The sequence below is a fragment of the Elephantulus edwardii genome, unplaced genomic scaffold (assembly GCF_000299155.1).
Source record: "Elephantulus edwardii isolate Elephantulus edwardi_28Jun2011 unplaced genomic scaffold, EleEdw1.0 scaffold00002, whole genome shotgun sequence".
NCBI lineage: Eukaryota > Metazoa > Chordata > Mammalia > Macroscelidea > Macroscelididae > Elephantulus > Elephantulus edwardii.
This window is the reverse complement of record NW_006399752.1, coordinates 7,033,635-7,049,207: the sequence shown is the minus strand read 5'-3', so window position 1 is coordinate 7,049,207 and position 15,573 is coordinate 7,033,635. Positions and strand designations below refer to the sequence as shown.

The 15,573-nt window shown below is 38.6% G+C and overlaps 1 pseudogene; it reads left to right on the top strand.

Moving 5' to 3' along the window:
* The first annotated feature begins 6,166 nt into the window (after positions 1 to 6,166).
* On the top strand, positions 6,167 to 7,473 carry LOC102861910 (annotated as a pseudogene).
* The last annotated feature ends 8,100 nt before the right edge of the window (positions 7,474 to 15,573 follow it).

Here is a 15,573-nt window from a genome sequence, read left to right as displayed (position 1 = left end):
TCCTGATGCCACATTTCTCCTCATAGAGCCCAGCCTCCTGGATAACCAGTTCTGCATAAATGTGAAAAAGGTATGGAGATAGGATACACCCTTCCCAATTTTGAACCATGCAATGTTTCCTTGCTCTGTTATGACCACTGCCTCCTGGTCCAAGTATAGGTTTCACACAGTCTTTGCAATTACTTGCTATGCATCAGAAAGCTGAACAATGACTAGGGATGATAGAAAGAGAATTGATGCCTTTAAGCTCTCATTCTGGAGAAGAGTATTGTGTATACCATGCACTGCTAAAAGAATTAACAGGTTCGACCTAGAGAGGGCAAAACCAGGCTGCTCCTTGGAGGCAAGAATTCTGAAGCTTTGTCTGACATATTTTGGACTGTTGCAAGTTGGGACCAGTTCTTGGAGAGGGACGTCATGCTTGGGAGGGTGAAGGGTACAAGAGAAGAAGATCCTTGATGAGGTGGATTGATTCAGTGACTAGGGTAATGGAGGTAGGTGTATCAGAGACAGTAAGATTGGCACAGGATATAGCAGGGTTTAGGGCTGTGGCACATAGATTGCTATGAGTCACAGGTGACTTACTGGCACATAACAACAACAACAACAATGTTTAATTTGAAGTGATTTTTCTCATAAAGTTAGTGATAGAGATTATGTTGGAATTTTTAAAATTAAAAAAGTTTTAAAAGATCATCAAGTATTATGCTTGAAATTGATCTCATCACCATCTTATTGGAACCAACATACAGTTAACCCTCCAGCAGGTTGCCGTGGCTATAAATCACATGGGAAGGGAGTCCTTGTTTTTGTTCTTTGGAGCAGGTGGTGGACTTGAACCCCCTTTGAATTAGCAAATCAGCTCCTCATGGACTATGCTACCAGAGCTCCCTTGGCTTAGTCTTAGTGAATAGAAATAGTCTATTCACCAAAAGAAAACAAAAAGAAAAAATAACCTCTGCATAATGTTTTTTTCCAAGATCACCTCAGCTTTCCCTGATTGCTCAGTAAAAGGTGATACTGAAGTTAGTTCATCATAATAATTTTTTGCCTGATTTTCAATAACTTTAAAGCTTACAAAATAACATATAGAAACATTGGATTAAAGTCACACTGAAAATGTAAAAGTTGCACTGAATTGTGCTATAACTATTATTAAGTCTACTTTGACTCAAATGTTGTTGTTGGTGGTGTTATGTACCATCAAGGTGCCTGCAACTCATAGCGACCCCATTTACATTAGCTCTGAACTCCGCTCTATCCTGAGCCAATCCCATTGTCTCCAAAAGACTTACTCCTATTTCTCCAGTCACTGAGTCAATCCATCTCATCCTGAGTCTTCCTCTCCTGTACTTTCATTCCACCCTTTTGAGCATGATGTTCTTCTCAAAGGACCTGTCTCTCCTGGCCAAAGTGTATGAGACAGAGCTTCAAAATCCTAGTCTCCAAGGAGAAACTTGGTTTAACTTTCTTCAAGACACATTTGTTTTCTGGGAAGTCCATGATGTGTTCAAAACTCTTCTCCAGCACCACAACAGGAAGGCATCAATTCTTATTCTATCATCCTTAGTCATTTTCCTGCTCTTTGGTGCATAGCAAGTAATCGTGAAGATCATGACCTGAATCAGGAGCACCTTAGTCTCTCGACCGACATCGTTACTTATCCATACTCTGGGAAGGTCCCTGACAGATTTTCCCAATGCAATTTATATTTTTATTTCCTGGTTGCTTGTGCCAAGAGTGTTGATTGTGAGACTGAACAAGCTATAATTGTTAAGAACCTTCATCTCTTCTCTGCCTATCATGGGGCTGCCAATTGGCCCAGTGTTGAGAATCTTGTTCTTCTTCATGTTGTGGACTACAGTCCTTGACCTTTTACAGAGTGACCATATTAACAATGGATCTGAACATTGTCTTATCTTGTGCCATCCTCATCATCTCTGATACACTTGAGCCTGTTGAGTCACTGAGTCAATCCATCTCACTGAGGGACTTCTTTTTTGCCCTCCATGTTTCCAACCATAATGTTCTATTCCACAGACTGACTCCTTCTAACAAGATGTCCTAAATATGTAGGATGAAGCTTCATCCCTCTTGCTTTCAAGGAGCATCATGATTGCACTTTCTCTGTACATCTTCACCAGGACACAGAGTTATACACTCCTACAATAATATAGCTAAAAACATAGTATTTATTGTCGTCGAGTGGAAGGCGACTCATAGCAACCCTATGAAGGAGAGTCCTCGATGCTTGGGTGCCTTTCATGCTCTCTCCAGGTTCATAGGGTTTCCCAAGGCAAGCTGTTATGGAAGTGGATGCCACGCCTGCTTCCAAAGTATTTATTGTAGTCTTCTAATATACAAACAGAGGGCTTTTTCCTGGGAAATATTATTTATAAAGAACATAACTCCCTATACTATGTGGCAAATTTCAAATATATTAAAAATATCATATTAAAAAGAAAAAGAAAGTGAAGTATGGAGAGCAAAAGTACAAGTAAAAAGAATATCTTATGCTCATTGGAACAGAAACTTTTATACATGTGATTCAAATTTCAAGAGTCATAAAATATTGATAAATTTGGCTTCCATGTAATTGAAAATTTTCTAGATGAAAAAAAAATGCATAGTCATATTATAAGACAAAGAACAACCTGGGAAAAGTTTTAACTCATATTACAAAGTACTACGGTATATTAAAAATCTTTTGGAAATAGGAAAGAAAAGGAAATAAAAATGGGCAGCTGATATGAACAGATGGTTCATGGAAAATGAAATATAGTGGTTCTAAAAATATGGAATATGCTATAATACACTATAACAGATATATCTAGATTCATGCAAGAGAGTAATTTGATAACACATCATCAGAGAGGCTTAGGGGATATAATTACTCACACACATTGTTAGTGTAAAAGTATATTGATGTACTTCCTATGGAACACAATTTAATAATATTATTTAGAACTACAAACAGAAATACATTTTATTCTCTAACAAACACCACATACATGAGAAATTATGTTTGTTAGGAGGTTATTCATAAAGTAATAGTGACAAGAAAAATATTAGAATACAAATATTTAAATATATGTGATATATATTCTTAGTATACTATTCAGATTTTTATTTATCTATCAAGCTAAATTATGAAGTAGCCCTTTAATGTATATCATATAAATCTAAAGAAGATGTTGTTGTTGTTAGATGTCAGAGTTAAACTCCACTCTTAATCACCCTGTAAACAACAGATCTGAACTTTGACCAATCTTATACCATCCTCATGATCTCAGACATGCTCAAGTTCATTGTTAAAAGAAGCAGCCAAAGTGCTCCTTGGATGCAAAGATGATCTTCCTCTTGCATACTTTGGTCATGTTGCTAGAAGACACTGTTCCTTGGAGAGGAATAGCATGCTTGTGAAGGTGGAGGGTCAATACAGGAGAGAAATGTATTCAGCTAAGTAGATTAAGAAAATGACTGCAACAATGGCCTCAAAAGTGTCAGAGAGTGTGAGGATGGCACACGATAAGACAGGATTCAGGTCCGCTATTCATAGGACTGTTATGTTGTTGTTGTGTACCATTTATTTGTAGCTGATCCTCTGGCAGATTTTCAGAGGTAGTAAATTGAATGGGAAGAGATTGCCCATATTTCTCCTGCAAAGCAGATGGTGGATTTGAACCATGTGCCTTTGGAATTGAAGTGCAACTTCTTGTCACTAGACCACTCAACTTGACAACACCTAACAACAATGACAACATTATAGTCACCGTATCAATTCATTTTGTTGAGTGGCTTCCTCTGATCTTCGATCTTTCCCAGTATAATGTCTTCCAAGGTCTAGCCCCTTCTAACAACATGCTCAACAAAATATGTGAGATAGTTTTACAATCCTTGCCTCTAACACAATGGTTGCATTTTCTTTTTTTAAGATTGTGATTTTAATGAAAGTTTATAAAGAAAGTGAATTTCCATTCATTCATTGTTGTACATTTTCTTCCCCAGCCCCTACTCCAGTTTTTTTTTTTTAAAAAAAGGTCTTTCATTGTATAACAGTTCCCTTCCCTCCACACCACTTTACTATGTAGCTCTTATTCTGGGCTTTTGTCATGCCAATAATACCTAATCATATACTCCTTTTATACAGATCTCTCTCTTGTCTGTTTCATTGCTGTCTACATTATTTATCTTCTCTTAGTTTCCCACAAACTCCCATGTCAGTCTTATTTTGTAACAGTGGTATTATGCTGTTTTTGTTGTTTTGTGACTGAGATATTTCACTCAGCATAATGTCCTCCATGGTCACCCTTTTTTTTTCCATTTTTATTAATTTCAATGAATATTTACAAAGATTTTGTTTTTCCATTAATTCATTGTTTCACTTTTCTCCCTGCCCAACCCACCCCCACCCCCAATTCACTCTTCTCTTTGAAAAGTAAAAGAAAAATTCCTTCATTGGTATACAATCCCCTCATACCCTCCCTTACAGATTACTCTTTGATTCTCCCTATCTGCTTTCAGATTTCTATCCTTATCTTCAGTTCTGGCAGATTTGACTATGATATGTCTTGGTGTTTTTCTTTTGGGGTCTATTCTGTATGATGCTTCCTCCGCTTCTTGTGTATTTTCTCTCATTTTTATTATGCCTGGAAAGTTTTCTTCTAATAATTCAACTTTTTTGGTGCCTTTAGTTGCTTCTCCCTGTTCTTGAAATCTGATTATGTGCATGTTATTTTCTCTTGATGGTGCCCAACATTATTTTTATATTTTCCTTTTCTTTTCGATTTCACTTTTTGTTCTAGCAGATCAGTGGTGACAATTCTATCTTCTATTTCACTGGTTCTGTGTTCCATCTCTTCATTTCTGTTCTTGTGGCCCTCCATCTTGTTGACAGTATCTAAAACATTGGACCTCATATTTTCTATCCTGGTTTCTTGTTTTTTTTTTTCCAGTACCTCTTATGCCTTATTTGTTTTATCTGCATTGTTTTGGATTTTTTTTTAAGCTCTCCCTTGTTTTTTATTCCAGTGTCCTCTAATTCTTCAAGTTTGTATTTCACCCATTGGAAATATTTTATCATTGTTCTTCTAAATTCCATGTCATAAAGTTTCATTAGACTTTCTGGCTTCAGGAAACTGTGTCACTTTGTTGGGGGTGACATCATGCTCTAGGCTTGTTTAGGGGGTAAGGTAGCCTGTTTCCTATGTGACATTGCTGTGGTAGAGTTTTTCATGTCTGAGGTGATAGCAGTTTATAGATCTGAAGTCACCACTTCAGAAGAGGGTGGGACACCTACTCTGTCTTTGTTTATCTTTGTCATCTGTGATGGAGTTTTTTATGTCTGAGGCAATAGCAGGTTCTTGATCTGAAGTCACTACTCCAGAACAGGGTGGGACCTGTTTGGGTGGGACCTGTCCAGGTGGGACACCTACCCTTGTCTTTGTTTCCCTCTTCTGTCAGACCACAGCCACAGCTAGGGTAGCCCAAGTGCTCTGGGCTAAAGGCAGTTCATAGACTGATTGTGAGGAGACACAGGTGGAATGCAAAGACCTGATTGAAAAACCAGGAAGCCTTGCTTTTTCCTTCAAAAGTAAGCTTCAGCTGTCTATCTCCCTTCTGATTGAGCTTAAGGGGTCCCATGTGATGCAGCAAAACAGCAGTGATCCCCCACAAAGTACCTCACTCAAGTTCCAGCCTCCCTCCCAGGGTGGATATTGGTATCAGGACCAGAGTTCTTTGTGTGAGACGTTGGTGTCAGGACTGTAGTTCCCAGTGTGGGGCATCAGTGTCTGGACCAGAGTTCCAGATGCAGGCCAATGGCATTGGGACCAGAATTCCAGGCACAGGGCTTCAGCATTGGGAGTAAAGTTTGTCAGTGTTTTTAAACTGCTTACTCAAATTCCAGTTTTGTGATGCTCCTGTGTAGTATGGTGCTCCCATAAGTCATGACAGCATTGGTCTGAATTTTCTTAAGATACATTTTGGGTTTTGTGGGGGTTTTTGTTTGTTTGTTGGTTGGTTGGTTTTTTCAGGCCATGACATATTCAGTACTCTTTTCCAACATTACAGTTCAAAGAGACAGATTTTTTTTCATCCTTTTTCATTTCCCAACTTTAAGATTCATATAATGTAATTTAAACAATAATGTCTTAAACTCCTGGACATGTTGAAATGATTTATTGAAATTGGCAGTACAAAATCTGTTTCAAAAACCTTTCCATCTCAAAGTCCCACATGGGTAATATTACCACTTTCTTCAATGCATTGTCTTGTTTCTGACCTGACATCCAAGGACAGTGTAAGTGCTGAAAGCTCAGTTTTTCTTCTGCTGAAGATTCACTATATAAGTCTGAGATTCTGCAACTTAAATCTTCCTACTCTTCCACTGAAGTGCCAGCCCACTCAGCTCCTTGCAAAGTCAAGGTCTTTTACTTTGTTAATACCTGTCTTCAGAAGTGGCAGAGTGAAATTGAAAAAGATATGCAAGACTTACAGAATTGCCTTTGGATACGTCTATAGATTTTATTGTGGAGTAAAAGTGATTTTTAATCTAGCCTATCTTCTTGATCCTCCATCTCTGGTTTTTGTTTATTAAACATCTTACTAAAATACCATTATTTTATATTTAGTAACTTGAATCCTAAATATTTCATGTTTTTAATAGGAAAATAATAAAACTTATATGGAGAAATATTTAAAATAAATGATACTTTGAGTAAAAAAAATTTAACGAATTACTGGTCTATTGAGCAGATGTATTATAACCCTCTCCTTCATTAGGTGTCTACTGCTTGCATGTTGTTCTTGGTCATGCGGGACAAGCAAATGCTTGACACTACTAGGCTTGTATCTATAATCAACCTTGACAGTTCTGGCTCAAGTACAATGAAATCTCTATTACTGAATTTTCTTGGGAAGCACTTGAAAAGAATTCTTATGGAAACTGAGAAGTGTCAGTGCTTACTCTCGCATATACATTTATGACAAGCTACCCCACTTCCATTCAGACAGTCCCATATGAATCAGATCATATGGTAGAAGAATTAGAAAAGCTGTCTGATGACATTAAGCATTATATTCAGGAAGATAACTGGAGGTTTGATCAGGAAGTAGAGGAGTGAAAAGGAGTCTTCCAAAATCCCTCAGATGGAATCCTGTACCACCTCATCATCACAGGATTTCCCTGTATCTCAACAGCCACCAGGAGTCTTTTCTCATGGAATCCACTGTTTCTCCTCTGAGCATACTGTTATTGACAAGAAACGGACTTCCCAGGCAACTTCCAACACAGCCTGAGCCTTGGAAAAGAGAAAGATAGAAGCAACACCAAGTGAGACATTCCATGAAGAATATTGCAGGCTCTATCAGCTTGCCAAAGAGGCCCTTACTTCTCATAGTGACCCTCAACTTCAGCATGTCCTTGTCTATTTTTTCCAAAATGAAGCACCAAAAAAAATGATCCCTTTTTAATAAAGGATAAAACTCTCAGCTATAGTGAAAGATCAATCATTAATAAACAAAACAAGGAGACAAAATAAGGAAAGGTGTAGCCAGGGATTTATTCTGTCTCCATACCTTTTCAACCTATATGCCGAACAGATCATTCGGGAGGCTGGGCTGTATGAGGAGGAATGTGGCATCAGGATAGGAGGAAGAGTCATCAACAACCTACATTATGCAGATGACACAACCCTGTTTGCTGAAACTGAGGAGGACCTGAAGCTCTTGCTGCAGAAGGTCAAGGACTGCAGTCTTCAATATGGATTGAACCTCAACATCAAGAAAACAGAGATTTTCACCACTGGAACAGTTGGCAGCATTATGATAGATGGTGAAGAGATTGAGATTGTTAACTAACAGCTTTAGTTTGCTTGGCTTCAGGATCAAGACTCTTGGTACCAGAAGTAGGAAATCAAGAAATGTATTTAATTGGGAAAGTTGGCTTTTGGGGACCTCTCCAGAGTACTGAAGAGCAACAATATCAGTCTGGAGACTAAGATGCACCTGACCCAGGCCATAGACTTTGCAATTGATTGCTATGCATCAGAGAGCTGGACAATGACTAGGGATGATAGAAAGAGAATTTATGCCTTTGATCTTGGTGTTGGAGAAGAGTGTTGAATATAGCAAGGACTGCAAGGAGAACAAGTTCATTCTAGAGAGGGTGAAGCCAGGCTGCTCCTTGGAGGCAAGGATTCTGAGGCTTCCTATGACATATTTTTACCTGTTTCAAGGAGAGAGACATCATGCTTAGAAGGGGTAGAGGGATTGACTTAGTGACTGGGGTAATGAGGGTAGGTGTGTCAGAGACAGTAAAGTTGGCACAGGATAGAGCATGTTCCAGGGCTGTTGTACATATAGTCGCTGTGAGTCACAAGTGACTCACCAACACATAACAACAACAACAATAATAACAACAACAAATTATTGAGGGAAATATATTTTATGTTAAACATTGTGGAATAAAAAAATTTTTGTGTGCTCATACAGTTTTGAGATGTGGTTGTTATTTTTATATACCATCACACCAACTATGACTCACAACAACCTAATGAACAATGAATCCACACCTTGACCTCCCTATCCTGTGGCATTCTCATGACTTTTCATCATTTCCAATCTCATTGTACTCACTGTGTAAATACATCTCATTGAGGCTCTTCCTATTTTTCTCTGAAATTTCTTTAGCAGCATCATGTCTCTCTCCAAGGACTGACTCTTATCTTTCCCTCTAAGGAGCATGCTGGTTAAACATTCTTCTAGACAGATTTGTTTGTTCTTTTGGCAGTTCATGAGACATTAAGTGTTCTTCATCAAGACAATTCAAAGACATCTGTTTTTCTGCCATCCTTATTCATTGTCAATTTTGAGATGCCTAGGAAGTAACTGAAACACCACTCTCTAGACAAGGCACACCTTAGTGTTTAAGCTGACATCCTTGCTCTTTAGAATTTTAAAGAGGTCCTCCACAGCAAATTTCCCAAGTGCAATATGTCTTTTGATTTATTGACTATTGATATAATAGGTGTAGTTGTACAATGGATAAGGACAATAGGATAATTGATGCCTTTGAGCTGTGGTGTTGGAGAAAAGGACAGAACATCCTCTGGATTTCCAAAATAATAAAGAAATATGTCTTGGAAAGGGTACAGCCAGAGTGCTCTTTTTAGGCAAAGATGATGAGGCTGGCCTCACGTACTTTGAGTAAGTTGCTAGGAGGGACTATTCCTTCAAAAGGGAGATGATGCTTGGAAAGGTAGATAGATGGTCAACAAAGGAGAAGGAGACCTCAGTGGGCTCTAATATGTCAGGAAGTATGAGGATGGCATAGGATAGGACAGAGTTCAGACCTATTATTGATAGGGTCATTATGAGTCATACTCGACTCAACAGTACCTAACAACAACAACAACCATAGATGTTGACTGTAAATCCAAGTAAAATTGTAAACCTCAACTTTTTCTCCATCTATTATGATCTTGACTATTGGTCTAGTGAGAAAAATAATTGGTTTTGAGATATAATCCATATTAAAGGTCATAGTCTTTGATCTTCTGGCTTCAAGTCCTCTTGTGTAATTTGCTTGATTCAGGTAGTTAATGAGCCTTCCTCTAATCATGATACCACATTCTTCTTTATTTAGTCCAGCTCCTCAATTTTTTTTAATATACAATTTGAATTGTTATAGAGAATGGACCTAGTCTTGATGCACATATTTTCTGATTTTAAACCATGTAATATTCCTTATTCTATTCTGCAACTTCCTTTTAGTATGTGCATAAATTTTGCATAAGCAATAGAGTCCTGTTCTTTTCAGTGTTAGCAATAACTTGTTATGATCAACACAGTCAAATCCCTTTGTATATTCAATAAAATACAAGTAAACATCTTTGGATGTTCTCAAGTTTCTGCCAAGTTCCATCTGATATCAGCAAGGATATCCATTTTGCCATGGCCTCTTATGAATTCATCTTGAGTTTATGGGAGTTGGTTAGTTATAGAGGGATACAAGATGGTAAATATCTACTTAGTATTGTTTTAGAAATAACAGTGAATCAATAATATTCATGATTGAAGAGTTGGAAATTAGGACAAGTTCAGGAAGATTTTATTCTTAAATTTTCTGTATTTTGTAAATTGTTGAACTTTGCAAAATGCTTAACTCTTGAAAACTCAAATTTGAAAGCAGCTTAAGCACTTTTTCTTATCCTACATATTATTACCATTGGCACAGGACAGAGCAGAGTTTAGGGCTGTTGTACATAGGGTCGTTATGAGTCGCAAGCGACTCGACGACACACAACAACAACAACAACAACAGTAATGAAATAGCATTTAACAACAACAGCAACAACACAGAGAGAGCTCAGTTGGTCTACTGGACAGAAAGTGATGCTACTAAGCCAAAGGTTGGTGATTTTAATGTGCATCCATGAGGCCTGCTTTTAATTATTTTTTTTGTCAAACATTCTTCTAGGTGGTATAGCACTGGTCTGTTGATTTGCTGTACAGATGTAACTCGTGGTTGCTGTTATGATGAGCACTGTGACCCAGATGTGCCAAATGCGATAGTGGTCACCCATGCCAGACAGTGTTGGTGGAATTTTCTGATTAACACAAGCTTGGAAGCAGGAGTGGCATCCACTTCTGAAATAGCTTGCCTCAAGAACTCTATGAACTTGGAGAAATGAAGAAATTTATACAAGTGTTCAGGTCTTTTCTCTACAGGGTTGTTATGAGTCGTCTATGACATTTAACAACAACAACAGCAACAATGAAACAGTTTGTGGCGTATATGTAGCACAACAAGAAACAGACAAGAATATGATGACAGATCTAAGATATATAGAATATAACCTGTAGTTTTAAATTATCTTCATATAAACTGACCTGATACTAATACCTGCTTGAGAGTTAAGTGCTGTCCAGTCAACTATGACTCATAGTGGCCCTATGAAATAATAACTCTGAAGCCTGCCCTATCCTGAGCCTATCTAACCATCTATAACCCATCTGCTCCCATTTCCACTGTCACTGTGTCAATCCTCTCATCCATGGTCTTCTCCTGTACTGATCCTCTACCTGTCCAACCTTGATGTCCTATTCTAAGGACTAATCCCTCCTGGGAACATGCTCAAAGTATGTGAGACAGGGTTTAAAAATCCTTGCCTCCAAAGACCATACTGGTTTCACCCCCTCCAGGACACAACGATTTGCTTTCATGGCAGTCCATGATATGCTCAATACGCTTCTCCAGAACCACAACTCAAAGACATCAGTTCTTTTGCCATCTTTATTCACTATCAAGCTCTCTGAAGCATAGCAAATAATTGAGAGGAATATGGGCTGGATCAAGCAAACTTAAGTCTCTAGGCTGACATCATTGTTCTTTAACACTCTGGAAAGGTGTCTGACAGCAGACTTTCCTAAAGCAAATTGCCTTTTGATTTCCTGATTGCTAGTGCCAAGAGCATTGATTGTGGATCCATGGACTTCCAAGAGGATAAACATCATGGATGAAATTGTTAACCACCACAATCTCTTATCCATCCATCTATCATGATGCTGTCAGGGGGCCAAGTTATGATAATCCTTGTTTTCTTAATATTCAGATGTAATCCATAATAGAGACTTTAGTCTTAAACCTTCTGTGGCAAATGTTTCAAGTCCTCAGTTTCAGTGAACAAGGTTGTTTTGTAGTAGCAGTTTAATTGCTAAGCATTAGAGAAGCTATTTTATGTTAGCATCAGAGAAGCCAATTTGTTCTGACAACCATTTTTAGAAATATGTATTGTTAAGGTTTATTTTCCCTAGTACAAGCTAACGCAACTTGTTTACCACACCCTGACTACATTTGGTACCTGGCCCGGGGTCCCAGGCATGAGAAGTCAGAAACAGTAATGACTTCCGAATGTGAGGAAATCTCAACTGCCAACTGCAATTAACTTTATGTAACCTCCATGACCAATCTCTGTATGTAAACCCAATCTTTGCTTCCTCTCGGGGTCAGAATGGTTTTGCAATAGCTAACGTTCTTGACTTGCATATAATAAAAGGTTTGTTAATATTAGCTGTGCTTAAATCTCGTATTTTGTGCCATAACAGGTTCAGCTGCATAATGCAGGTTATTATTAGTGATTCTCCTCTAATTCTAACGCCACATTTTTCTTTTTGAAGTTAAGTCTTTCAATTGATCTGTTCCACATGTTGTTGTTATGTCATCGAGTCACTTGTGACTCACAGCAACCCTATGTACATTAGCTTTGAACTTTGCCATGTCCTGAGTCAATCTCATCATCTCCAACAATGGGACCTAATCCCATTTCTCTAGTCTCTGAGTTAATCCATCACATTCTAGGTCTTCCTCTCCACCTTCCCAAGCATAATGTACTTTTTCAAGGACTTATCCCTCCTGGCCACATGCCCAAAGTATATGAGATTTAAAATCCTTATCTCCAGGGAGCAGCCTGGTTTTCACCCTCTCCAGACAGATCTGTTTGTCCTCCTGGCAGTCCACGATATGCTCAACACTCTTCTCCAGCACCACAACTCAAAGGCACAGATTCTTCTTCTTTGTCCTTAGTTATTGTCCAGCACTGTGATGCACAGCAAGTAATTGTGAATATCAAGGCCTGGATCAGGCGCACCTTCATTTCCAGATTTGCATCATTGCACTTCTTCAGCACTCTGGAGAAGTAGGTGCCTGACAGCAGAATTTTCCAATGTAAATTTTCGTTTGATTTCCTGACTGCTGATGCCAAGAATGTTGATTTTAGAACCAAGAAAGCTGAAGTTTCCAGCAATCTCAATCTCTTCCCCATCTATCATAGAATTCATAGTGAGGTTTTTTGTTTTGTTTTGAATTGGTAATATCGTCTTCTCCTTTGTTTTGTTAACCTTGCTGCAGGTTTGTTAATTTCATATTTTGCACATTTCATTGATTTTTCTCTATTTTTTCTGTATTTTTTATTCCTATCATTCAAAAGACCAGATTTTACAAGGAGGAATCATCAGAATTAGAGGAAGACTCATCAAAAACCTGTGTTTTAACAGATGACAAAATGTTGCTTGCTAAAATTGAGGAGGACATGAGGCATTTGTTACAGAAGGTCAAATACTATAGTCTTCAATATGGATTGAAGCTCAACATCAAGAAGACAAAGATTCTCACCACTGGGCCAATTGATAGTTTCATGATGAACAGAGATGAAATGAACAACTTCAACTTGCTTGGTTTCACAATCAGCACTCTTGATACCAAGCAGCCAGGAAATCAAAAGACAAAAAGTCTGCTGTCAGGGACCTCTCTAGCATACTGAAGAGCAAAGAAATCAGTATGGAGACTAAGGTGCGTCTGATATAGGTCATGATTTTCACATAAGCTGGACAATGACCACAGATGATAGAAGAAGGATCGATGCCTTTGAGTTTTGGTGCTGGAGAAGAGTGTTGAACATATTGTAGACTGTCCAAAGAACAAACAGGCCTGTCTTGGAGAGGGTGAAACTAAGCTGCTCCTTGGAGGCAAGGGTTTTGAAGCTCTGTCTCACATACTTTGGGCATGTGGCCAGGAGGGAGTAATCCTTGGAGAAGGACATCATACTTGGTAGAGTAGAGGGAAAACACAGAAAAGGAAGATCTAGAATAAGATTGATTGCCTCAGTGACTGGAAAAATGGTATTAGGTCTGTCAGAGATGAAGAGATTGGCTTAGGATAGGGTAGGGTTCAGAACTGAGATGCATATGGTTACTATGAATCACAGGTAATTCAATGACACATAACAACATTAATTTTAGTGTTCATTTTGCTTACATTGAATATAATTTGCATTTATTCATCTAATTTCCTAACATGATCACTTAGATAAGACTTTTGGTCTTTTTTTATTAAACTTACATCCATTGAGATACAAATCCCTCTCCCTATTGCTTTCAATGCATCTCATAATTTATAAGTTATATTTTTATACAGTTTAAAATATATCTTAATTTCCCTTTTCTTTATGTATTATTTATAATCCTATTATCTGAAATAGTTTGCCTCCTGAAACTCTATGAACTTAGAGAAACAATGAAAATTATACAAGTGTTTACATCTTTTATTTACAGGGTGGCTAGGTACAGCTCTTTTTTTCCCTTTTATTGGGAAAAACATGTTGGGGGTACAAGAAGGTGAGGGTTGGGGGCAGAAGGGTGAGGATGGGCCAGGATGCAGTTGCAGAGCTGCACAGTTTGGTCGGTGGGGGGAACAGGCGAAGGAAATAATGAGGGTCCAGAGGGGACCAGATGCTAAAGAGGAATGACGAGCATTTTCCAATGGTAATTAAACCAATTTTCCAATGGTAATTATTGATTTGGGAATTGGATGCCGACTCTCTGACTTCTTCATGCTGAACAGGGGGGTAGATGTAAAGGGGGAAAGGGAGGACGCTTTATCCCCTTACTGGTGGTCTTGGGTTAAAGCTGCTTGCCTTCTTGCTCTGTTAGAAGATATTTTCCTGTCATTTGCTCCCCTCTGGACTGCAAAGTGTTTTCCTAGGTGGGTCCAGTGGGGATAGCTGGTTGAACCCAGAGGCTCCATCCTCCTTTGCTTCCTTACCTGGCAGTTGTATTTCCTTTTTGTCACTGGCACTGCGTTCAGGGTCAATTCTGGAGTAAAACTCAGTGTTAAGGTTACCTATAGGAAAGGGAGCAAACCCAGAGAGAACAAACTTGTGAGTTACAGATAGAAGGGCTTTGAGGGTGTTGCTTTCAGGTTTACTGGGGGGGAGGGTGGCAGAAGATGGCCTAGGTAACATTCTCTGGATACTCGCGGTGAGCCGTCGCTGCCCTCTGCCCAGGGTGGGCTGCCCGCTGCCCTCTGCCCAGGGTGGGCTGCCCTCGGCCCCCGGATCTGGGTGAGCCGTCGTGGCACTCAGGGTGAGCTCCTCAGTCCCCAGATTATGCCATCTGACCCCTGGGTGGGGAAGCGAAAAAAAAAAAAAGATTCAACAGCTCTTAACAACAACAACAACATTATCTGATATCTAAATATTTAGGGATTTTTTTAGCACTCTTTGGGCTATTGATTTCAGTTTAATTCCATTGCTATTTGGAAACATACTTTGTATACTTTTTATTGTTTTAAGCATCTTAAAATGTGTTTTACAGTCCAGAGTGTGGCCTATTTTGGTGAATGTTCCATGTGAGCTTAAGAAGAATGTACACTCTGCTGTTGCTAGATGAAGTATTTTATAAATGTCAATTAGATCCTCTTGATTGATGGTGCTGTTTGGTTCAACTATATTCTTACTGATTTTCTTCCTGCTGAATCTGTCAATTACTGATAGAGGGATATTGAAGTCCCCAACTATAAGAGTAGAATTCTTTATTGCTTCTTGCAGTTCCATTATTTTTTTTGCTTAACATATTTTGACACTCTTTTGTTACACAGATGCACATTAAGGATTGTTATGCCTTCCCGGAAAGCTCAGCCCTTTATCATTATGCAATGCTCCTCATTATCCCTGACAATTTTTCTTGTTGTGAAGTTGATTGTATCTGAACATAATACAGCTCTTCTAGATTTGT